The following is a 13,369-nucleotide window of genomic DNA, read 5'->3' as shown; positions in this document are numbered from 1 at the left end:
CACTGGACCCCCGTGCCTAGTGGCGAATACGGACCTGTGTACTGTGCATATAGTGTACATGGATGTACACATGTGGGTGACTGTGCTGTGTGTCAGTGCAAGGATTTCCATATGTGTGGCTATATACACATTACTCCAGGATAAAGGCCTGGGAGAATAGCACTGGGGACTCTCTCAGCAGCCTGCTCTGTAGGCAGACTAGAATCCCCTCCATTCCAGCAGCCATGTCACTGATAAACTGTCTACAGCTGGTGCCTGCTGTGATAGCCTCCCCTTCAGGGGCTCCAGTCTGGTCACCTCTATTCAGAATGGAGACCTGTTGGAAGCCATATTCCACACACAGCAAAAGCAGCTTCCCTTCCTGGAGACAACAGCAATGAGAGCCGTGTGACGTGGAGGCTCCGCCCCTCCCGATGACGTCACCGCAGAGTCTAGCATCTCGAGCTAACGCCCGCAGAGGCAGTCGCTGGTATACTGCGTGCAGTACACAACGTATCTGGCGGGAGCGGGTGAGAGAGAGCGACCGTTACTACAGATACAGCGACATCCACTGCGAACAAGAAGACATCTTCTCATCTCCAGGAGACTGTGGCAGCTGGCAGGAGATGGCCATTCTATCAACACCTAAAATGGCGAGGCTGGTAAGTTACAAGATGGAGGCGCTGTGTGCTGATGGGCTGTGAGAAGAGCAGGCAATAGAACTTCCCTGCCTAATCAGCCCTGATGTTACTGAGTGGAAAAAAGCTTTAGAAATCATTTCTACTGTCCCTGTTTCCTGTGCTAATGAGGGCTTTGCCTAGTGGGTGTTAGGTCCCTCCTTCCCATGTTGTCAGGCCCCTGTTGGTGTGATAACATCATTTGCGCGAGCGACATCATCGCCGCTCATGCAAATCTCGCGCATGCGCCGCTCATTCCGGCAGCGTCACTGCATCTCTGAAGCCAGGTGTACAATTCCCCGCATCAGAGGCGCACTGCGCATGTTCGGAGGTTTAGAAGATGGTTTGCGCCTCTGATGCGGGGAAGCGTACACCCGGCCTCGGAGAAGCAGTGACGCTGCCGGAATGAGCGTCGCATGCGCAAGATTAGCATCAGCTGGCGATGACGCCGCTCGTGCAAATTATGTCATCACGCCAACAGGGGCGTGACAACATGGAAAGAGGGCTGACTAGTCTGGGGAACGAACGCCCTATCGACTAGTCAAACCTTCGTTAGCATAGGTAATGGGGAACTTGTGAATGTTTTTTAAACCTTATTTTCACTCAGTAACGTTATACGGGGTTGGTTAGGCAGGGAATTTGCTGATACATAGGTGAATGCTTCTGGGTTGGAGGGCATGGGGGACCTGACAGGTTCCCTTTAAGCATATTCACATAAGGGCAGCACGCTGCATTGTATTTTATTAATGTCATTTTTTTTGTGGTAAAACCTGTAAAAAAACAGAAAAAAATAAATTGCAGAATAAGAAACCTACTTCAGCATCGTGCTTGGGCTTCTGATCTTTTCTGACCTTAAAGCGCACCTGTCAGCAGGATTGTGCTCAGTAATCTACATACACTGTCAGGTGGGCGCCATTACCATGAATAATATGACACCTTGGCTGATGAAATCCATCCAGTGGTTCTTGTTTAACCCCTTCATGACCAGACCAGTTTCCATTTTTGTGTTTTCCTTTTTTGCTCCCCTTCTTCCCAGAGCCATAACTTTCTTATTTTTTGGTCACTATGGCCATGTGATGGCTTATTTTTTGCGGGACAAGTTGTGCTTTTGAACAGCACCACTGGTTTTACTACATCGTGTACTGGAAAACAGGAAAATTCCAAGTGCGGTGAAATTGCAAAAAAGTGCAGTTCCACAGTTGTTTTCTTGGGGTTTTGTTTCACCATGTCTGCTGAATGCTAAAACTGACCTACCATTATTATTCTCCTGGTCATTATGAGTTCGTAGACACCAAACAGGTATAGTTTTTTTACTTAAGTGGTGAAAAAAAATCCAAAGTTTGCTTAAAAAAAAAAAAAAAAATGGCTCCATTTTCCGGGACCCATACCATCTCCATTTTTTACGATCTGGAGCTAGATGAGGGCTTATTTTTTGCGCGCCAAGCTGACGTTTTTATTGATACCATTTTGGGGTAGATCCGATGTTTTAATCGCGGTTATTGCAATGTTGCGGCGACCAAAAAAAAGTAATTATAGCATTTTGAATTTTTTTCACGTCACACCGTTTATCGATCGGATTAAATATTTTTTCATATTGATAGATCAAGTGATTCTGAATGTGGATATGTGTATGAGTGATTTTTTTTGTTTTATTGTGAATGGGGCGAAAGGGGGTGATTTAAACTTTAATATAATTTTTTTAATATTTTTAAACTTTTTTTACTTTACACTAGCTTCAATAGTCACAATGGGAGACTAGAAGCTGCAATTCTCTGATCGCCTTTGCTACACACAGGGGATGATCAGATCTCCTGTGTGTAGCAGAAATGCTCACCTGCTATGAGCGCCGACCACAATCTGGCAATGACAATGGCTAGGGTCTCCTGCAGACCTGGGTTGTCATGCCAACCTATCGGCGACCCACGATCATGTAACACGGTCGCCGATGTGCGGAGCCAACGACACGCTTCCGGGAAGCGCGAGTTAAATGCCGCTGTCAGAGATTGAGAGCAGAATTTAACTACACTGTGTTCCAAATTATTATGCAAATAATATTTTCTCAGATTTTCCCAAATTACCTATATGAATTGCAGTCATTGTAATTTTCCAGTCAAATAACTATTAGAGTACAATTGAAAGGTTTTTGTACAAACTGTCTATGATAACAGTATAGTTTTAAAAAATAAAAAACTCAACTGCACTCAAAATGCATGTTCCAAATTATTATGCACAGCAGAGTTTTCAACCTTTTCATTTTAATAAAGAACAAAAAATGGTCATTTTTGAAATTATAAGCATTAGCAGGTTATTACAAACTGAAATCAAACAGTTTTCAACTCAAAACTTTATTCTAGGTGATGTTACATTTGCACATAGGACCGCTTGTTCGAAAGGAGCTTCTGAACTTTTTCATCCATTGAATTTGTCAGGTTTTGGATGGTTTCTGCTTCCAATTGTTTTGCCTGAGGACAGAATACCCTCCCAGAGCTGTTGCTTAGATGTGAACTGCCTCCCGCCATCATAGACACTCCTTTTGATGATGCCCCAGAGGTTCTCAATGGGGTTGAGGTCAGGGGAGCATGGGTGCCACACCATTAGTTTGTCCCCTTTTATGCCCATAGCAGCCAGAGATGCAGATGTGTTATGTGCAGCATGAGACGGGGCATTATCATGCATGAAATGATCTCGATGGTCCAGATGGATGGATTGGAGGATGGCTGGTTGATGGACACCCCATGCAAACACGGCTACGGCGCTAACAAGGAGGAGGTGGAGTAATGTTTTGGGCTGGAATCATGGGGAGAGAGATTGTCGGCCCTTTTAGGATCCCTGAAGGGGTAAAGATGAACTCCATAATGTATGTTGAGTTTCTCAAACAGCACTTCCTTCCATGGTTCAAGAAGAAGAACCGTGCATTCCGCAGCAAGATCATTTTCATGCATGATAATGCCCTTTCTCATGCTGCACATAACACATCTGCATCTCTGGCTGATATGGGCATAAAAGTGGACAAACTTATGGTGTGGCACCCATGCTCCCCTGACCTCAACCCCATTGAGAACCTCTGGAGCATCATCAAAAGGAGTGTCTATGATGGTGGGAGGCAGTTCACATCTAAGCAACAGCTCTGGGAGTCTATTCTGTCCTCAGGCAAAACAATTGGAAGCAGAAACCATCCAAAACCTGACAAATTCAATGGACGAGAGAGTTCAGAAGCTCCTTTCGAACAAGCGGTCCTATGTGCAAATGTAACATCCCCTAGAATAAAGTTTTGAGTTGAAAACTGTTTCAATTGTACTCTAATAGTTATTTGACTGGAAAATTACAATGACTGCAATTCATATAGGTAATTTGGGAAAATCTGAGAAAATATTATTTGCATAATAATTTGGAACACTGTGTAGTTAACAGCCACGGGTGGGTGGGGGGGGGGTGGATCGCTATTCCACCCGCAGCTGTTGCGGGCACATGTCAGCTGTATATATCAGCTGTCGTGTACCTGGAAAGCTGCGGGCTCAGTGCTGGAGCTCGCACCAAACAGGGGGTTCTCACGTTTGTCATACTATTATGGCACACGTCAAAAAGGGGTTAATTTTTACTTATAGTTTGGAGATGATGATATGCTCGTGCTCTGGGACAGCCTGTAGGGTGGGCTCTATCTGGTGCTCTGCTTATACAGTCAGCTATATGCTCTTATGACAGGTCACTGATCGTTCAGTTACCTGCCTCCTATTTTACTTGTTATATACATAATGTGGGGTTAGAAAAAACAAACAAATCAAGCAAAATGGCGCCCGCACAGGCACAATAGCATCTATCGCTTGGCCATAGATGCTACTGTGCACGTGCCGTGGCCATTTTGTTGGAGCAAAAGAAAAATTTGTCTCCAGAAAAATGGCCACGTCACGTGCGCAGTGGCATCTATCAGCAAGCGAGGCTCTTAATCTGCGCAAGCCCTGCCCACTGGTGGCTGGCTCTTGCGCATATTGAGAGCATCACTTGGCGATAGATACTATTGCAATTGCTCCGCTGTCATTTTGTTGGAGCAAAAAATCTGGCTCCAGCAAAATGGCCACAGCACGTGAGCAGTTGAATCTATCGGCAAGCGATGCTCTTACTTTGCGCAGGCCTTGCCTACTGGTGGGCGCCGCTTGCGCAGAATAAGAGGATCACTTGCCGATAGATGCTACTGCACTTGCGCCGCAGACATTCTGCTGGAGAATAATTTTTTTACTCCAACAAAATGGCCGTGGCATGAGATAGATGCGCCTGCGCGAGCGCCATTTTGATTGATGTCATTTTTTTCCCCCCATAATGTATACACTATGTAAATTAAAAATTGGAGGCATGTCAGTGATCGATCAGTGAGCTGTCATAAGAGCATACAGATGTAAGCAGAGCACCAGATAGAGCCCACCTCACAGACTGCCCCGGAGCACGAGCATATCATTATCTCCAAACTGAAAGTAAAAATTACACAAGAACCACGGGACGGATTTCATTAACCAAGGTATCATTTTAATGTGTGTAACAGCGCCAACCTGACAGTGTATGTAGTTTACTTAGCACAATCCTGCTGACAGGTTAATTTTCAAGGAGTTGTCTGCTCTAAATCATTAAGTCTGCAGTCACTCTGTGTGCCTGCAGACTTCTGAATCCCCACAGAGCACAAGGTTTAAAAAACATTTATATGGTCCTCATTTCCTATGCTAATCAGGGCTTCGACTAGTGGGTGTTAGTTGCTCCCAGAAGAGTCAGCCTCCTTTCCATGTTATCACGCTCATTCTGGCAGCGTCACTGCATCTCTGAAGCCAGGTGTATGCTTCTCCGCATCAGAGGCGCACTGTGCATGTTCGGAAGTTTAGAAGATGACTTCCGTACATGTGCAGTGTGCCTCTGTAGCCAAGAAGCGTACACCCGGCCTCAGAAAAGCAGTGACGGTGCCGGAATGAGCGGCGCATGTGCAAGATTTCCATGAGCGACAATGACGCCGCTCGTGCAAATTATGTAATCATGCCCCATCAACTAGTCAAAGCCCTCATAAGCATAGGCAATGGGGAGCATGTGAATGTTTTGTAAACTTTGTTTTCACTCAGTAATGTTATACGGGGCTGGTTAGGCAGGGAAGTTGCTGATACATAGGTGAATGCTGCTGGGTTGGAGGGTATAGGGGATGTGACAGGTTGCCTTTAAGCTTACTCACATAAGAGCAGCGCACTGTTTTGTATTTTATTAATGTAATTTTCTTTGTCGTAAAACCTGTAAAAAAACCCAGAAAAAATAAATTGCCGAAAAAGAAATCTACTTCAGCATCGTGCTTATGCCTCTGATCTTTTCTGACTTTAAAGCGCACCTGTCAGCAGGATTGTGATTGTGTGCCCACACTGTCAGGTGGGCGCCATTACACTGATTAAAATGATACCTTGTTTGACGCTTGGCGATAGATAATACTGCTCATGGTCTGCGGCCATTTTGTTGGAGCAAAAAAAATTAGTCTTCAGCAAAATTGCTGCATCGTGTGGGCAGTTGCATCTATCAACAAGCGATGCTTTTAATCTGCGCAAGGTGGGCGGCGCTTGCCCAGTTTGAGAGCATCGCTTGGTGATAGATACTACTGCACACGCACCACTGCCAATCTGGCTCCAGCAAAACGGCCACGGCGCATGCTCAGTTGCACATATCAGCAAGCAATGCTCTTAATTTTTATCATTTTAATCAGCGTAACGCTGCCAACCTGACAGTGTATGTAGTTTACTTAGTACAATCCTACTGACAGGTGCACTTTAAAGGGGTTGACAACTCTAAATCTATAAGTCTGCAGTCCCTCTATGTAACTGCAGACTTATGAATCCCCCAGAGCACACACTGTGAGCTGCGGGGATTCGCCTGTGTCTGAGCCATATGCGTTATACATACTCCTGGCCAGATTCTGACTAGTGGGTGTGGCTTCGCTTCATGCACTTGCATAAAGTGAGGCTGCGCCCCAACTAGTGACTCAACTGTTCAGTGAGCGTGGCTTATATGTAAAGATGGTCTGAGATCAGTGGCCCAAAGTCATTTAACCCTTGAAAAACACCAGTTACTGGCTATTTGCCCCCTTTGATGGCAGTTCTCATGCCCAGAGCATATTTAAACGGGCTAGAATGACCTGAACTTGATGCGCCCATCACTATGTATGTAATGGTGGTCAGAGATCAGTGACCCAAAGTCATTTAACCCTTGAAAAACACCAATTATTTATTCAAATATGTGAAAATTGGTTATATCTCCACTTTGATGTCAGTTTTGATACCCAAAACTTATTTTGGCCAGGCTGGAGTGACTTGTATTTGATGCGGGCAATCACTATGTAATGGTGGTGTGAGATCAGGAGCCCAAAAACACTTAACCTCACTGCCCACTTTGATGCCCATTTTTGTGCCATTGTTATAACTTTTGTAGCTGCTCTTAATTGTATTCTAATCAGGGCACCTTGCTGCATTGTATTATATTAATGCATTTTTTTTTGTCAAAGCGCACCTGTCAGAAAGATTGTGCTCAGTAAACCACATACACGGTCAGGTGAGCGACATTAAACTGATTAAAATGATGAAATCCATTCTGTGGTTCTTGTGTAATGTTTACTTTCAGTTTGGAGATAATAATATGCTCGTGATCAGGGACGGCCTGAGGAGCCTCCTATTTTACATAATGCATCCATTAGTGCGGGGTAAAATAAGAGTCAGGTCAGTGAAGGCACAGTGACCTGTAATAAGAGCATACAGATGAATATGTAAGCAGAGCACCAGATAGAGCGCCCCCCCCCCACAGGCCGCCCCGAAGCACGAGCATATCATTATCTCCAAACTGAAAGTAAAGACTACACAAGAACCACAGGACGGATTTCATCAACCAAGGTATAATTTTAATCAGTTTAATGTCGCCCACCTGACAGTGTATGTGGTTAAGGCTGTGTGCCCACGATGCCTCCCAGCCTATGGCCCCGATGCTGCGGAGGGGCCGCATGCGGATATTCAAATGAGCGGCACCTTTTTTTTTTACCTATGGACTTTCCCCATAGAGGTTAGGTCTATGGGGAAAGCCTGCAAGCGGACCTGCAACTGAAATTGACATGCTACGGTCTGGAAAGACGCGCCACATGTCAGTTTCCGTGAGTGAGCCACAGACGCATAGTAGACATAGAATTTCTAGAAATGCCATCCACTATACTGTAACATTTGTCTCCTGCTTATTTGACGCTGCATAAGTCCGCAGCGTCAAACCTGCAGCGGCTCCGGATCGTGGGCACACAGCCTACTGAGGACAGTCCTGTTGACAGGTGCGCTTTAAATCTGTAAAAAACAGAAAAAAATAAATTACCTAATAAGAAACTGCCTAATAAGAAACCAACTGCAGCATCGTGCTTCACACAGCTTCATACTACTACAGTGGTGGCCAAAAGTATTGTCACCCCTAAAATTCTGTCAGATAATACTCAGTTTCTTCCTGAAAATGATTGCAATCACAAATTCTTTGGTATTATTCTCTTCATTTAATTTGCTTGCAAGGAAAAAACACAAAAGAGAACGAAGCAAAAATCAAATCATTGATCATTTCACACAAAACTCCACGGTATGCGTGGCCCCCTCAACCCCCAATCCTAGGATGCGTGGCTCCCTCATCCCCCAATCCTGAGATGAGTGTCCCCGTCATCCCCCAATCCTGGGATGCGTGGCCCCGTCATCCCCCAATCCTGGGATGCATGGCCCCGTCATCCCCCAATCCTGGGATGCGTGGCCCCCTCATCTCCCAATCCTGAGATGAGTGGCCCCCTCATCCCCCAATCCTGGTATATGTGGCCCCCTCATCCCCCAATCCTGGTATGTGTGGTCCCCTCATCCCTTTCACGCTGCACACATACAAAAAAATAAACATTTATACTCACCTTTCTTCTCTGTGCTCCAGCGCTGCGGTGTCCTGTTCTTCTGAGGAGTGCGGCGCCGGAGTACGCACGTGCCCATACTTCGCTGTCCTGTGCCATTTTGCTGAAGACACACTGAAAATGTGTCTTCAGTAAAATGGCACCGGATAGCGCTATACGCATACGCCGACTACGACACCTTCACTCCTGCCCTGGTCTCTGGCGAGAAGAGAGGTGCTGTGGCAACGCTCCTCCCGGTCAGGTAAGTATGTAAGTATGGCGCCGGAGATCGTGGTATGCGTTCAGTGTCTTTTCATACTGCGAACTTTGGCGCCATATACTCCTCCTACCTGTAACAGCTCCATGCATTTATCTGTCTGGAGCCAGACTGCGCAGGCGTGTCTAGCTTGTGCAGTCTATAGAGGCTTCAGACAGAGGGACGCTTGTAGTGTTATATTATAGATACACATGCACAGCTTCACACTATAAGGTATGATAGTAGTGTGACGCTGTGCCTGTGTATATAACATCTAGTGGGGAGTTCACACTATAAACTATAAAGTGTTTACATAGCTCTATACTATATACTATTATATATTATATACCTCGTCGTGTAAAGCTGTGCATGTGTATATAATATATAATGAAGCGTTCACACTACATACCATAAAATGTATACATATCACTATACTATATACAAGAGCATCTCACTAAATTAAAATGTCATCAAAATGTTAATTTCAGTTCTTCAATACAAGAAGTGAAACTTATAGAGTCATTAAAAACAGAGTGATCTATTTCAAGTGTTTATTTCTGTTAATGTTGATGATTATGGCTTACAGCCAATGAAAACACAAAAGTGATTATTTCAGTAAATTAGAATAATTAACAAAAAACAAGCTTTTAAAAATGTCCCTTAGTCTGTTTCAGTAGGCTCCACAATCATGGGGAAGACTGCTGACTTGACAGTTGTCGAAAAGACAGTCATTGACAAACTCCACAAGGAGGGTAAGCCACAAAAGGTCATTGCTAAAGAAGCTGGCTTTTTACACACTGCTGTATCCAAGCATATTAATGAAAAGTTGCGTGGAAGGAAAACGTGTGGTAGATAAAGGTGCACTAGCAACCGGGATAACCGCAGCCTTGAAAGGATTTTTAAGAAAAGGCTATTCAAAAATTTGGGGGAGATTCACAAGGAGTGGACTGCTTCAAGAGCCACCACACACCGACGTATCCAGGACATGGGCTACAAGTGTCGCATTCCTTGTGTCAAGCCACTCATGACCAATAGACAACGCCAAAAGCGTCTTACCTGGGCCAAGGAGAAAAAGACCTGGACTGTTGTCAGTGGTCTAAGGTGTTGATTTCAGATGATAGTAAATTTTGCATTTCATTTGGAAATCAAGGTCTCAGGAGTCTGGAGGAAGAGTGGGGAGGCCACAATCCAAGCTACTTGAGGTCTAGTGTGAAGTTTCCACAATCAGTGCTGGTTTGGGGAGCAATGTCATCTGCTGGTGCAGGTACACTGTGTTTTATCAAGACCAAAGTCAGCGCAGCCGTCTGCCAGGATATTTTATAGCACTTCATGCTTCCCTCTGCCGACAAGCTTTTAAGAGTTGAAAATTTCTCCAGCAGGACTTGGCACCTGTCCACACTGCCAAAAGTATCAATACCTGGTTTAAAAACAACAGTATGGCTGCGTGCACACGATGCTTTTTTCATGCGTTTATGCTGCGGATTTTCCGCTGCTTAAACGCATCAAAAACGCATGGTAATCCGCACCCCATGGTCCCCAATGGCATTCCGCAATGTCAATGCACATGCTGCGGATTTTTCCGCAGCGTTTCTGCAGCGCAAATAAATCCGCAGCATGTTCATTAATTTTGCGGAAGCGCCGCCATTGACTTGCATTGAGACGCATATAATGCGCGTCTGTACATTTATACAAGCGGATTATATGCGTCTCTATGTGCGGATGGTACCCAGTTCTGGAGGAGAGGAGACTCTCATCCAGACCTGGGTACCATTGTACCTGTAAAAAAAAGAATAAAATAATAAATAAAGTTTATATTCACCTGTCCGGCGGCCCCTGCAGCGCTTCTCCTTCCAGGACCTGAGATGACGTCGCGGTCATGTGACCGCAGGCTGTCTCGCGAGATGCCGGCAACCCGGAAGAAGCCAGGACGAGCGCGACAGCACACGGGGCGGGGGATCGGGGGTGAGTATAGCTTTATTTTTTTATTTTTACGGTCACACTATGTAAATCCATGCCTTTTGCATGGATTTAAATTGTGTGACCTAGTTGTCAAGCACTTTCCAAGTGATGCTATCGCTTGGAAAGTGCTCGTCAGTCCGCATGCAGAAACACATGCGTTAACGCATGTGGGTACGCATGTGAATTCGCATGTATTCTGCAGGAAAAACGCATGCACAATCCGCATGCGTTTTTTCTGCCAGGGAGATGCAGAAATGCTGCAGAAATTTTCTGCTTCATTTCTGCATCGTGGGCACATACCCTATCACTGTGATTGATTGGCCAGCAAACTCGCCTGACCTTAACCCCATAGGCAATCTATCGGGTATTATCAAGAGGAGGATGAGATACACCAGACCCAACAATGCAGACGAGCTGAAGGCTGCTATCAAAGCAACCTGGGCTTCCATAACACCTCAGCAGTGCCACAGGCTGATCGCCTCCATGCCACATTGCCGCATTGATGCAATAATTGAGCCCCGACCAAGTACTGAGTGCATTCACTGAACATACATTTCAGTAGGCCAGCATTTTGGATTTTAAATTAATTTTTCAAGACGGCGTTATGAAGTATTCTAATTTACTGAGATAATGACTTTTGTATAATGATTGGCTGTAAGCCATAATCATCAACATTAACAGAAATAAACACTTGAAATAGATCACTCTGTTTGTAATGACGCTATATAATATATGAGTTTCACTTTTTGTATTGAAGAACTGAAATAAATTAACTTTTTGATGATATTCTAATTTAGTGAGAAGCACTTGTATCTTGTATACAGTACTGAGCATAAGTGAGTACACCCCTTGTATTATCAGTACATTATTTTTACAATGCTCAGCATAAGGGCGGTTTCATGCGTCTGGATATTTCCGGGACTGGAAAAACCCATATCGGAGATATACATATCCGGTGTGTCTGTGTGTGTCACACTTGTGGCGCATCAGGATCACCCGTACCGGCGCCTGGGAATCAGTGTACAGTTCCCAAGCCCTGGGTGCTATATTCTGCCCTCATCATTGTTCTTTGCTCGCGCTGTGATCAGCACGAGCAGGAGACAAAGTTGGGTGTAGTAGTGTCTGCTCCTACAGTGTCTCAGTGTAAAATAAGATTAAAATAATAAAATACATTTACTCGCCTGTCACCACACGTACTGGACACACTGACATGTGAAAGAGCCCTAAGTAGGTACTCCCCCTTATTATTGGTACATTATATATACAGCACTCAGCTTAAGTAAGTACACCCCTCTATTATCAGAACATTATATACAAAGTGCTCAGTGTGTGTACACCCGTTTATTATTAGTACTTTATATAGCACTCAGCATAATTGAGTACACCCCCATATTATCAGTGCATTATATATACAGCAATCAGCATAAGTGAGTACAAACCCTGTATTATCAGTATATTATATAGAGTGCTTAGAGTAAGTGAGTGCACCCCCTGTATTTTCACAAAATTATATATAAAGCTCTCAGAATAAGTGAGCACACTCCTGTATTATCAATACATTATACATAAAGTACAGACCAAAAGTTTGGACACACCTTCTCATTTAAAGATTTTTCAGTATTTTCATGACTTTGAAAATTGTACATTCACACTGAAGGCATCAAAACTATGAATTAACACATGTGGAATTATATACTTAACAAAAAAGTGTGAAACAACTGAAAATATATCTTATATTCTAGGTTCTTCAAAGTAGCCACCTTTTGCTTTGATCACTGCTTTGCACACTCTTGGCATTCTCTTGATGAGCTTCAAGTGGTAGTCACCGGAAATGGTTTTCACTTCACAGGTGTGCCCTGTCAGGTTTAATAAGTGGGATTTCTTCTTGCCTTATAAATGGGGTTGGGACCATCAGTTGTGTTGTGCAGAAGTCAGGTGGATACACAGCTGATAGTCCTACTGAATAGACTGTTAGAATTTGTATTATGGCAAGAAAAAAGCAGCTAAGTAAAGAAAAACGAGTGGCCATCATTACTTTAAGAAATGAAGGTCAGTCAGTCCGAAAAATTGGGCAAACTTTGAAAGTGTCCCCAGGTGCAGTTGCAAAAGCCATCAAGCGCTACAAAGAAACTGGCTCACATGAGGACCGCCACAGGAAAGGAAGACCAAGAGTCACCTCTACTTCTGAGGATAAGTTTATCCGAGTCACCAGCCTTAGAAATCGCAGGTTAACAGCAGCTCAGATTAGAGACCAGGTCAATGTCACACAGAGTTCTAGCAGCAGACACATCTTTTCAACAACTGTTAAAAGGAGACTTTGTGCAGCAGGCCTTCATGGTAAAATAGCTGCTAGGAAACCACTGCTAAGGACAGGCAACAAGCAGAAGAGACAAGTTTGGGCTAAAGAACACAAGGAATGGACATTAGACCAGTGGAAATCTGTGCTTTGGTCTGATGAGTCCAAATTTGAGATCTTTGGTTCCAACCACCGTGTCTTTGTGCGACGCAGAAAAGGTGATCGGATGGACTCTACATGCCTGGTTCCCACCGTGAAGCATGGAGGAGGAGGTGTGATGGTGTGGGGGTGCTTTGCTGGTG

The 13,369-nt window shown here is 44.4% G+C and overlaps 1 long non-coding RNA gene across 1 annotated transcript in view; it reads left to right on the top strand.

Moving 5' to 3' along the window:
* The first annotated feature begins 462 nt into the window (after nucleotides 1–462).
* LOC141245818 (uncharacterized) overlaps nucleotides 463–13,369 on the top strand; it is a 55,433-nt gene continuing 42,526 nt past the window's right edge. Inside the window, exon 1 of the long non-coding RNA XR_012309475.1 lies at nucleotides 463–641. This is a non-coding gene — a long non-coding RNA (uncharacterized lncRNA). The remainder of the gene's footprint in view (nucleotides 642–13,369) is intronic.

Source organism: Phyllobates terribilis, unplaced genomic scaffold, assembly GCF_046119375.1.
Source record: "Phyllobates terribilis strain yellow unplaced genomic scaffold, ASM4611937v1 Scaffold_2151__1_contigs__length_160872, whole genome shotgun sequence".
NCBI lineage: Eukaryota > Metazoa > Chordata > Amphibia > Anura > Dendrobatidae > Phyllobates > Phyllobates terribilis.
The sequence above is the reverse complement of the archived record's forward strand: the minus strand, read 5'-3'. Positions and strand labels throughout refer to the sequence as shown.